Genomic DNA, 12,964 nt, shown 5'->3' on the forward strand with positions numbered 1-12,964 from the left:
TTGAAATCCTAGTAAGAAGTGACATTTGTGGCTTGAAATGCTATCTTTATTTCCATATATTATTAATTGGGAGACAGGTGATGGTCTGAATTCAAATTCAGGTACCAGACCACATAGCCAAAAGTATAAGTTTATTATCAAGAGCCTTATATGTCTCTTAATAAGCAAAACCAATCCTCCAATAAGATAATCCATTGTTTTTAGTGTCCTGATCAGGTTTAATTTATGTGAAAAGAATGGCGATTTTCTAAATTAAAACTCATCTCTTGAATGGCAGTGTTCAAGGCAGAAGTTTATAATCAAGTATCTTTTTAATCTCTGAAGTAAAAAAGAAAATCCTCTAAGACAAGTGATTCCTTGTAGTATATTGATCAGGTTAGATTTCTATTGATTAAGTGGAGTTTCTTTGATCACTATCATAAGATTGCAAATACAAAGCATTTCAAAGAGAGCCCACTTGTGCCATCACTTTACTACTAAGACCTGTGAGTAGTGCCATAAGAGAACAGACAAACTAAGAAATCAGTAGAATATCTTAGAAATGTGTTCCCTTAGAAGATAATGTGTCATCTCAGAACTTAGAAAGTCATGACTATGAGGTGCTAATTATGGGAGAATCTTCCAAATAAAATTGACCTTAGTGTACATGCTTTTAGAGCCAGGAGTTCATAAGGACACCATATAAAATTTTTAGAAACAAAAAATATCAATTTTATTTCTTTTCAATTCCTTTATGACTTAAGATGGCAATTGGTAATGAAGAGAGAATATTTATTCCCTAGAATAACTTTTGAAGAATAGTACATTTAAAAGGGAGCCCATAGAATGTTGAATGAGGGGAATGAAATTAGAGAGGTAAGAGGGGCCATAGAACTTGCATTTTCAGAAGCAGTAGGGGCCATAGAGTGTCACTTTTTGAGCATATGAGTTTTGGTGGGGGTTTGCTGTTCTCACTTGTCCAAAGGGGAAAGAGAGACAGGTTAATAAAAATTCCATTGGAATCTTGGAAGAAATTTACAATCCAGACTGTGGGTTAAAGATAAGCCTTAGAACCTGGAATATGAGAAGGAGGAAGGACTTTGGAGGACAATGCCAGAGAACTAAAATAGCCATTAGGACTTTAGTTTAGTTCATGGGACCTGATGGAAGACATAGATAAGAGAACGTTTAGGGAAGATAGGTGAAGGTAATACGGGAGCCACTGAGGACAAGGGATATTATATCAGGAGAGCATGTAGAATGCTCTATTTCTGGTTTGAAACTATTTTTAAAGAACAGAGCTAAGAGTTCCAAAAGAACTTGAAATTTCAGAGCTGAAAGGAGCTTTAGAATTCTCAATAGAACCTGGGCAATTGTATTTTCTCAGGGCACCAAGGCCTCAAGAAAGACAGGTTAATTGAAACCCTAAGAATGAAAGATATTTGTGCCTTGAATGTTATCATTATTTTCATATAGCTTATATCAGGAGAATGGAGATTGTCTGAATTAAAACTCAAGTCCCGAATCACACAGCTAAAGATATAAGTTTATAATTAAGTAACTTATTTGTCTCTAAGAAGTTAAAACAGAACCACTTCCCAAGAAAAGTGTTTCCTTATGGTATCTTGATTAGGTTGGATTTCTTTTTCTTTCCTTTCTTTAAAATTTCCTTTAACTTTTCTCAGTTACATGTCATTTTTTTGACATTCACTTTAAAAAATTTTAATTTCCAAATTCTCTCCCTCCACCCTTTCCCTACTGCCTCCTTGAGAAGCCAAGCAATTTTACATAGATTATACATGTAAAGTCATGCAAAACATTTCCATGTTAGCCATATTGCAAAAAGAAACAGCAAAAAAAGTACAATAAAGAAGTAAAAAAATGCTTCAATCTGTACTCATTCAAACTATCAATTTTTTCTCTAGAGGTAGATAACATTTTTTATCAGAAGTCCTTCAGAATTGTCTTGGATCATTGTTTGGCTCAGAATAGCAAGGTCATTCACAATTGATCATTGTACACTATTTGTGTTATTGTGTACAATGTTCTCCTAGTTCTGCTCACTTCACTTTGCATCCATTCATATATGTCTTCCAGGATCTTCTGAAACCATCCTGCTTGTCATTTCTTATAGCACAATACTATTCCATCAGAATCACATATCACGGCATGTTCATCTATTCCCTAACTGATGGGCATCCCCTCAGTTTTCAATTCTTTGCCTCCACAAAAAGAGCTCCTATAAATATTTTTGTACATATAGGTGCCCTTTTCCTTGTCCTTTGATCTCTTTGGTTTACAGACTTAGCAGTTATATTGCTGAGTCAAAGAGTAGGCACAATTTCAGAGGCCTTTAGACATAGTTCCAAATTGCTTTCCAGAATGGCTATATCAGCTCATAACTCCACCAATAGTGACCCAATTTTCCCGCATCCCCTCCAACAATTGTCATTTTTTATTTCTGTCTTATTAGCCAATCTGATAAGTATGAGGTGTGGTATCTCAAAGTTGTTTTGGTTTGCATTTCTCTAATTAATAATCATTTAGAGCATTTTTTCATATGATTATAATCATTTTGATTTCTTCTTTTGAAAAATGCCTGTACATATCCTCTGGCCATTTATCAATTGGGGAATGACTTGTATACTTATTTGAATCAGTTCTCAATATGTTTGAGAAATAAGAATAAATAATCAGAGATATTTGCTATAAAAGTTTTCCCCATTTTCCTGCTTTTCTTCCAATCTTGGTTACATTGGTTTTGTTTGTACAAAAGTTTTTCAATTTAATTTAATCAAAATTATCCATTTTCCATTTCATAATGCTCTCTATCTCTTCTTTAGTTATAAATTCTTCCCTTATCCACAGCTCTGACAGGTAACATTTTTCATACTTCTTTAATTTGTGTATATTATCCTTTATATCTAAAATATGTGCTCATTTTGACCTTATCTTGGTTTCTGATGTGAGATATGTTGCTTTATACCTAGTTTCTACCAAACTACTTTATAGTTTTCCCTGCGGTTATTGTCAAATAGTGACTTCTTGTCCTAAAGCTTCAAATTTTGGGTCTACCAAACATTAGATTACTATGGTCACTTACTACCATGTATTGTTTATCTGATCTATTCCACTAATCTACCACTCTATTTCTTAGCCAGTACTAGATTGTTCTTATGATTACTGCTTTGTAATAGTTTGAGATCTGGTATTGCCAGACCACAGTCTTTCACATTTTTTCCCATTGATTCTTTTGATTTTCTTGACCTTTTGTTCTTCTAGGTGAATTTTGTTATTATTTTTCATAGCTCTGTAAAATGATTTCATAGTAGTTTGATTGGTATGGCACTGAATAAGTAAATTAGGTAGAATTGCCATTTTTATTATATTGGCTTGGCATGAGCAATTAATATTTCTCTACTTATTTAGATTTGACTTTTTCTGTGTGAACGTGTTTTGTAATTGTGTTCATATAATTCCTGGGTTTGTTTTAGCAGGCAGACACCCAAGTATTTTATATCATCTACAGTTATTTTCAATGGAATTTCTCTTTCTATCTCTTGCTGCTGGACTTTATTGGTAATATATATATATATATGCATATATAGAAGTATTGATGATTTGTGTGGATTTATTTTATATTCTGCAACTTTACTGAAGTTGTTAATTATTTCCCTAGTTTTTTTTATTCTCTAGGGTTCTGTAAGTATACCATGATATCATTTGTAAGGAGTGATAGTTTTGTTTCTTTATTGCCTATTTTAATTACTTCAATTTCTTTTTTCTTATTACTATACCTAGCATTTCTAGTAAAATGTTGAATAATAGTGGTGATGATGGGCATTCTTGCTTTACCCCTCATCTTACTGGGAAGGCTTCTAGCTAATCCCCATTACAGATAATGCTTGCTGATGGTTTTAGATGGATTCTACTTGTCATTTTAAGGAAAGCTCCATTTATTCCTATGCTTTCTTTTGTTTTTAATAGGAATGAGTATTGTATTTTGTCAAAAGTTTTTCCTACATCTATTGAGATAATATAATTTTTGTTGTTTGTTTTTGTTATTGTTATATCAATTATACTAATAGCTGTCCTAATATTGAACTAGCCCTACATTGTTGGTATAAATACCACATGGTCATAATGTATGATCTTTGTGATATATTGCTATAATCTCCATATTCATTAGGGAAATTGGTCTTTAGTTTTAGGTATCAGCACCATATTTGTGTCCTAAAAGGTATTTGTTTTAGGACTCTTTATTTGCCTATTTTTCCAAATAGTTTATATTATATTGGGATCGATTGTTTTTTAAATGTTTGGTAGGGTTCACTTGTGAATCCTTCTGGTTCTGAGGATTTTTTCTTAGGGAGCACATTGATGGTTTGTTAAATTTCTTTTTCTAAGACAGGGTTATTTAAGTATTCTATTGCCTCTTCACTTAATCTGGGCAATTTATATTTTTGCAAATATTCATCCATTTCACTTAGATTGTTAGATTATTGATATGTAATTAGGTAAAATAGCTCCTTGCTTTAATTTCATCTTCATTGGTGATAAATTCATCATTTTCATTTTTGATTCTGGTAATTAAGTGTTCTTTCTTTTTAAAAAATCCAATTAACGAATGGTTTATGTATTTTATAAAACCAATTCATAGTTTTATTTATTTTTCAATGATTTTCTTATATTCAATTTCATTAATATCTCCTTTGATTTTCAGGATTTTCAATTTGGTGTTTAATTAGGGATTTAAAATTTGTTCTTTGTCCAGAATTTTTCTTTTAGGTTAGTTAGGTTAAATTTCTAATAATGTCTGTTATTTGGAATGGATCCAAGTTATTGACTCATTACCATAAGTTTTAAAGTACAAGGCATTTAGAAGGGTGGACACTTTAAGACTGAGCTATGGGCAGTTCAATGAGAGACAAATTAATAAACAAATAAATGGTTAGAATATCTTAGGTCACCCTTAAAAGATAATGTATTGGAGCCATGAGGGTCCTTAGCACATAGAAAGACTTCGTTGGGACATGCGATTCAAGGAAGAATTTTCCAGGTAGAAGAGAGTTTTGAGTATGCAGACTATTAGAGCTGAGAAGTCAGAACTGTACAATATTTTTTTAAAAAAAGGTCATCAGATTGATTTATTGCAGATCCTTGGTTACTAGGGAGTGTATGTCACCCACAACAACTTTTGAAACTGCATTTAAAAGGGAGCACCAAGAATGCTGAATGTCTGATATCAAAATGATCTAAATTTACAGAGGTAAGAGGTACAATAGAATCTAATTGTTCAGAGCTAATATGAGCCATAAAATGTCAATATCATCCTTGGTATAAGATGTTCTCAGATAGGAGGGGGGAGAGAGAGAGAGAGAGAGAGACAGAGAGAGAGAGAGAGAGAGAGAGAGAGAGAGAGAGAGAGAGAGAGAGAGAGAGAGAGATTGATTAATTGAAACTCTAGAGAGAACTTAGATGAAGTTTAAAATCTGAACCAAAAGATCTATATGTGTCCTACAACATAGAATAGGAGAGGTAGGAAGGAATTTCACCAAAAGAAAGTCAAAGAAGGACAGAGCCACAGAATCAAAATAGTTTGAGGCAGTGGGATTAGGAGTGGGAGACTAAAAGACCTGAGAGTTATAGAGAAGAAAATGTGAGAGCTAGGGAGGCACCTAGAAAAAGGAATAGTAAAGCAGGGGAGCTCCTAGATATTGATTTTCTGTTTAGGAACTGTTCTGAAAGGACAAAACTAGGAGGTCAGAAAGGACCTAGATTTTTAGAGCTGAAGAGGGCCTTAGAACTCAGTGGCATCCTTGACAACATGAGGATGTTTTTATGATTTCAGGACATCAAATCACAGAGAGATGTGTAAAAAAAGGGAAATACTACCTTGATTTTAATATAATTTGTATTAGAAGAATAGTGATTGTCAAAATTAAAACTCAGATACCAGACCCCACAGCCAAACAGTTAAGTTTATCATTGAAGGCCTTGTATGTCTTCAAGAAGGAAACACAACCACTTGACAAGAAAAGTGATTCTTTGCAATTCCATAATCATGTTGGACTTCTATTGATATTCCTGTTTTGGGGAATAAATAGGGAAGATTTACTCACTACCATAATATATACTAGTATAAAGGCATTTCAAAGAGCAACCATTTGTGCTGTCCCTTTACAGCTAAGACATGTGTACAGTACAATACAAACAAAATAAATCTATAGAATATCATAGGAAGGTGACTTTTCAAGCACATGATGACAGAGATATGAGGGCCCCTAGCACCTATTACATCTTGATTAGAAGATGATATTCAAAGGAAAATATTCCAGGTATAAGAGAGTTTAGAGTACAGACTATTTGATCTGGGAGGGTATGACTGCACCAAATAAAAAACAAAAAGAACATCACAAAATGAAAGTCGTTGATTTTTTTCCCATGTAGATCCTTAATTACTCAGTACTGCTATTGGTAATTACTAGGAAGTATATATTGACCATGATAATTTTTGAAGAACAGCACATTTAGAAGTGAGCACATATAATTCTGAAGGTCTGATATAAGAGGAGTCTTGGAGCACTAGAACTTAGATTTTGAGAATCAGCATAAGCCAAAGAAGTCTCAATGTCATCCTTGATGGAATTTTTTTAATGGTTTCAGTGGGGCAAGGAATAGAGAAAGACAGACTAATTGAAACTCCATTAAGATCATGGAAGAAATTTGTAATTGAAGCTGTAAAACCTAAATAACTTATAGAATCTGGAATAGAAGAGAATTGCTCAGAAAGAGGGAGAAAGACAGATGCAAAGGTTAAAAATAGTCTTCACCAATGGAACCTCATCAGGGCACTGTAGAGTAACAATATAGAAGAGAATGTGAGAGCTGACAAGGCACCTAGAGCAAAGTATATCAAAGTAGGAGAGAACCTATAGAGTATCAGATTTCTAGCTTGGCACTGTTCTAAAAGAATACAGCTAAGAGGCGAAAAAGAATCTAGCTTTTTAGAGCTGGAAGATGCTTTAATTGGCATCTTTGAGAATGTGAATTATTTTCTGTTCTCAAGTTAAGAAGGCATGGAGAGAAAAGTTATTTGAAATCCTAACCCAAAAATGATATGTGTGCCTTTAAATACTACCATTATTTCCATATCACCTATATTTATCAGGAGAGTTGTGATTGTCTGAATTAAAGCTCAGGTGCCAGAACACACTTCAAAAATATGTTTGTCATCAAGAGCTTTATATACATCAGCTTATTTCTTGTCCTAATCAAGTCCAACCCTGATCAGGTTGGACTTCTAGTGGTATTCCTCTTATTCAGAATGGATCCTAGAGTATTAACTCATTAGCATAAGGTTTTAAGTACAAAGAGAGACCACTTGTGCTGTCACTTTATGACAAACACCCATGGGCAGTGTAGTAAGAGAAAAAGAAAGAAACCAGTACATGGATAGACACTCATGGAAGAATCTACCTTTAGAGCATATAGTGTCAGAGGATGAGGGTCCTTCGCATGTAGAAAAGAAGCTTGCCTAAGTTGTACCAGTCAAGGGTACCAGAAAGTAAAGAGGGTTAGAGCTGAGGAAGTGACCTGCATGACATAAAAAGTCCTTCCTCTCCCTAGTGGTTATCAGTTTAATTGCTTTCATTTCCTTGATTACTGAAGACATTGGGAATGGCTAAGGAGTATTTATTGCCTATAATAACCTTTGAAGAAAAGGGCCTTTGAAATTTAGAAAATAGATTAGGGGATTGGGATGAGCCTTAGAACCTGAACTATGAGGTAGGAAGGAGTTTCAAAGACAGAAAATAGGAAAAGGACATAGACATAGAACAAAAATTGGCTGGGCCAATGTGACCTAAGTATTGAGAGTATGTGTCCTGATGGCAGCCATAGAGAAGAGAATGTTAGAGTTGGGAGAGCACTTAGAGCAAGGGATGTTGGAATAGGAGAACACATAGAATGTGGAATTTATGACTTAGAACTGTTCAGAAAGAACAGAGCTAGGAGGTACAATAGAACCTAGATTTTCAGAGCTACAGGAGGCCTCAATAGCATTCTTGAAAACATGGGTTCTTCTATGTTCTTAGAGCAGTAGGGCATAGCTCATTTAAACTCTAATAGAAAAGAATACTTGTAGCTTGAAATGCTACCTTTATTTCCACATAATTTATATCATGAGAGTAATTGCCCGAAATAAAACTCAGGTTATAGACTGTTGAGACAAATGTACAAAGTTTATAATCTAGTGCCTTACACAGTTCCAAGAGTTAAAAACAATTCCTTGACAAGACAAGTCATGCCCGGATCAGTTAAAACTGCGATTGATATTCCTGCAATTGGGAATGAATTGAGAGTATTTACTCATTTCCATGAGGTATTAAGTACAAGGCATTTCAAAGAGAGGCTATTTGTGCTGTCATTTTACAGCCAAGTTTCATGGGCAGGGCAATAAGAGTTTGATGAAACAAATACATGAATAAAAAATCATAGGAAGTTTTGTATAAGTGGAAAAAAGATGGAGGTTTTGCCCTTAGAAAATACACACACACACACACACACACACACACACACACACACACACACACACATTAATGTGAGAGCTCTGAGAGTCCTTAGAACATAGAAAGGCTTGACTGGAAGGGAGAATATTTCTGGTAGAAGAGAGTTTAGAACGTACAGTATTAATGCTTGATGGGAAGAACTACATCAGATTAAAAAAAAGCAAACCAAAAAATGGTTATTAGTTTGATTCCTTGCAGATCTTTGATTACTTCAGACTGCTATTGATAATAACTGGGGTCACTGATTACTCACAACCACTTTCGAAGTACAGCACATTAAGAAGGCAACATATGGAGTAGCCTTGGAGCAGTCAGAAATTAAAGAGCAGTGATAGAATTTAGATTTTCAGAGCCAGTACAGCCCAGTGTTGTCTTTGAGAAGACAAGAATGTTTTTATGTTTTTAGTGGGCCAAAGAATAGAGAGGGAATGGCTTATTTAAACTCCAGTAAGACTGTGAAAGAAATTTAGACTTCAGACTCTCTGATTGTGATGAGCTCTAGAATCTGGAATGAGAGGTAGGAGAGTCTTGAGAAGGTAGAAAGTGACATAGAGAGCCACAGAACAAGGCCAGTGGGATCAGAAATATGAAATTTCTGCAGTGAGGGTTCTAAAAACACAACAGAGCTATGAGGTACTATAACTTTTGTTCTGTATTTTCTAATCTGGAAGTTGCCTTTAGAACTCTCAATGGTATCTTTTAGAAGATGGATTTTAAAAAATGTCCTCAGGGTGCCAAGGTATGGAGAGAGATGGTACCTTGATTCCCATATAATTTATAGCAGTAGAGTAGAGTAGTGCTTGTCTGAATTAGAACTTGGTTCCCCCAATCACACAGTTAATCAAGTACCTTATATGGCTCTGAGAAATAAAAACAACCCTTGAGAAAACTGATTCTTTGTCTTACTGATCAGTTAGACTTCTACTGATACTCCTACTATTCAGAATATATCTATAGTATTTTTTCACTATTATGGGGTTTTAAGTATAAGCCATTTCAAAGAATAACCATTTCTACTGTCATTTTACCATTAAGACTATGGACGAATGAGCCCACCTTAATGTGTTGGAACTATGAGATTCCTTAGCACGTTGAAGGAATTGGTTGGAAGATGCCACTCACTGGAAAATTTTCCAAATATAAGAGAGCTTAGCATATAGATGATTAGAACTGGAAGAAAAAAAAACAAAAAAGATCAATTTGATTCTTACTAGTTCTTGATTACTAAATACTGTATTGGTCATGACTAGGAAGTCTTTACTGCCCACAGTAACTTTTGAGGTCACAGTGCATTTAAAAGGGAGCACTTGGAATGAATGCTGAATGCTTGATCTGAGAGAGCTGTGAAATTAGAGAGCTAAGAAGAGGGAGAGAACTTAGATTTTCAGGGTGCAGTCATGGGAGGATCTGCCTTTAGAATATATAGTGTCAATGAATGAGGGTCCTTAATATGTAGAAAACCTTGACTAGGTTGTGTCTTTCAAGGGGGAATTCTCTGGGTACCAGAGAGCTTAGAATAGAATATTGGGGTGGGGAGGGGAGAACTGCATGATATAAAAAATATAAACCCCCCCTCCTCCAAAATGGTCATCAATTTTATCCTTTTTATTTGCTTGATTACTTAAGACTGAAATGGTAATAGTGAAGGAATATTTACAAAGGAGTGCATTGAATGAAATTTAGACTGGAGGATCTGGATGAGCCTGGAATATGAGAGTAGGAAGGAGGTTCAAAGACATAAAATAGTAAAAGAACAAAAATGCTCCAAGCCAATGTGACCTTAGTATGTAGAGTATGTGTCCTTGGAGTAGCCATAGAGAAAAGAATGTTAGAGGTGGAAGGGCACCTAAAACAAGGGATATTGGAGTAGGAGAACATGTAGCATGTGTTTGAATAGGTTTGGAACTGTTCAGAAAGGAGAGAATTAGGAGGTAGGATTAGAACCTAGATTTTAAGAATTGGAAGACTTAGAATTCTGAATAGCATCATTTAAAACATGGGTTATTATATGTTCTCAAGTCAAAATGGCATGGAGAAATGGGTTAGTTGTAATGTTACAAATTATATTTTGGCCTTGAAATACTATTATTTACACCCAATATATATCAGGAGATTGATAATTTTAAAATTAAGTCACAGGCATGAGACCATGCAGTCAAACATACAAGTTCATCATCAAGAGCCTTAGATGTTTCTAAAAAATAAAAATAATCTCCAACATGACAAGTGGTTCCTTAAAGTGCCCCTATCTGGTTGGAGTTGTATTGATATTCCTATGACTAGGAATGGATCAAAAGTATTTTATCTTCACCATAACACTTTAATGATAAGGCATCTCAAAGAAAGACAATTTGTGCTCTAACTTTATGGCTAAAGACCCATGGACAGTGCAACAAGAGAAAAATAAACCAATAATGAATAAAATATCATAGGACAGTTCACCCTTAGAACATAAAATGTCAGAGTTTTAAGGCTCCTTAGGACAAAAAAAGGCTTGACACTGAGAGGAGGTCCAACTCAAGGCCAAATATTCCAGGTAGAAGAGAGATCAGACTTCACATGATTAGAGTTGGGATGGCAGAACAGCACACCATGTCAAAATTGAAAGAAAAAACATTGGCCACCAATTTGCTTTCTTGCAGATCCTTGATTACTTTGGACTGCTAATGGTAATGACTGGAGAGTAATAGTTGCCCATGATAATGATTTAAGTACATTGCATTAAAAAGGATGTAGATGCAATGCTAACTGTATGAAGTAGGAGGAGTCTAAAATTACATTTTCAGAGCCAGCAAGAGCTATAGAAATCTCAATGGCATCCTTGAGAATATGAGGTTTTTTGATGTTTTGGGGGTGCCAAGGCATGCAGAGAGAAAGGATATTTGAAACCCTAGTAATAAATGATATTTCTGACTTAAAATGATACATTTATTTCCTCATAATTTATATCACAATAATGGTGATTTTCCAACTTAAAACTCAGGTTCTAGCCCAGAGTCAAATGTATAAATTTACCATCGAGCACCTTAGAAGGCTCCCAGAAATAAATACAATCCCCAAAATGAGACAAGTGATTCCTTGTAGTACCCTGTTATGGTAAGACTGCTATTGATATTCTTAGTATTGGGAATCAGAGTGTGTACTCAGTACCGTAAGATTATAAGTCCAAAGGCATTTCAAGGAGAGACCATTTGTGCTGTTACATTATAACTAAGACCCATCAGCAGTGCAGTAAGAGAACAATTCTTTAAAAACTAATAATTGATAAATAAAATTAATTAATTAAAAACTAATAATCAGATTTCTATCATAGGATGGTTCTCTTTTAAAACATTAAATGACAAAGGAGTGAGGATCCTTAGCAAATAGAAAGGCTTGGTTCAGACATGCCATTCATGGGAGAGTTTTTCAGAGAAAAGAGAGCTGAGAGAATGGAATATTGGGCTAGAAGGACAGAATTGCATTTCATTCCCTCGAGATCTTTAATTACTCATTACTGCTATTGGTAATGATTAGGGACTATTTATTGCCTACAGTAACTTTTGAAGAACAGTGTACTTAAAAGGAAACATGGAGAATGGTGAAGTTTTGATCTAAGAAGGGCCTGAAATTAGAGAAGAGGGGCAATGAACTTTAGGTTTTCAGAAGTAGATCTACAAAAGATGAAGTTATGTCCTCAGGGGGCCAAGGAACAGAGAGAGAAAGATTAATTTAAACTCTAGGAAGAACTTGGAAAAGTTTAGAATCTAGACCGCCAGATCTGGATGAGCCCTAGAAACTAGAATAACAGAGGGAGGAGGGCATTTAGAAGACAGAAAGTGATAGATGGACAGAGCGGTAGGGAAAAAAACTGAGCCAGCAGAACCTCACTGCATACACTATGGAGCCTGAGAGTAGCCAAAAAGAAGTGAATGTGAGAGCTGAGAGGGCACCCAAGTGCAATGGATTATCATAGCAGGACAGAACATAGAATGATGAATTTCTGGTTTGGAACTATTCTGAAATGATGGGATTAGGAGGTCCATTAGAACTTAGACTTTCAGAGCTAGAAGGGCCCTTAAAACTCAATGGCATCCTTGAGAAGATTTTTTTTAATGCTCTCATCAAGAGCAATAGGTTAATAGAAACTGTACTAACAAATGATATTTTAGGCTCAAAATATAATTTACATCATGAGAATGGTGATTATTTGACCACAGAGCCAAAGGTATAAGCTTACCATCATGCTTCTTACATGGTTCGAAGAATTAAATAGGATCCCTTGACAGGCCCAGGATTTCCTTTTAATGCCCTGAATAATAATACTGCTTTTGATATTCCTGTTATTGGGAATCAACTGAGAGTATTTACTCACTACTGTAACTTAACATATGGGCAGTGCAATAAGAGAAAAATAACCCATGAAATGGATAGAA

At 34.9% G+C, this 12,964-nt stretch overlaps 1 long non-coding RNA gene across 2 annotated transcripts in view; it reads left to right on the plus strand.

The window, feature by feature from the left end:
• The window catches only part of LOC103101359 (uncharacterized), a 179,255-nt gene that overhangs the window by 122,489 nt on the left and 43,802 nt on the right, over positions 1–12,964 (plus strand). For both annotated transcript variants that reach the window (XR_008914431.1, XR_008914430.1), the window contains one exon: positions 5,136–5,248. This is a non-coding gene — a long non-coding RNA (uncharacterized LOC103101359). The remainder of the gene's footprint in view (positions 1–5,135; positions 5,249–12,964) is intronic.

This window comes from Monodelphis domestica, chromosome X (genome assembly GCF_027887165.1).
Source record: "Monodelphis domestica isolate mMonDom1 chromosome X, mMonDom1.pri, whole genome shotgun sequence".
Lineage (NCBI taxonomy): Eukaryota > Metazoa > Chordata > Mammalia > Didelphimorphia > Didelphidae > Monodelphis > Monodelphis domestica.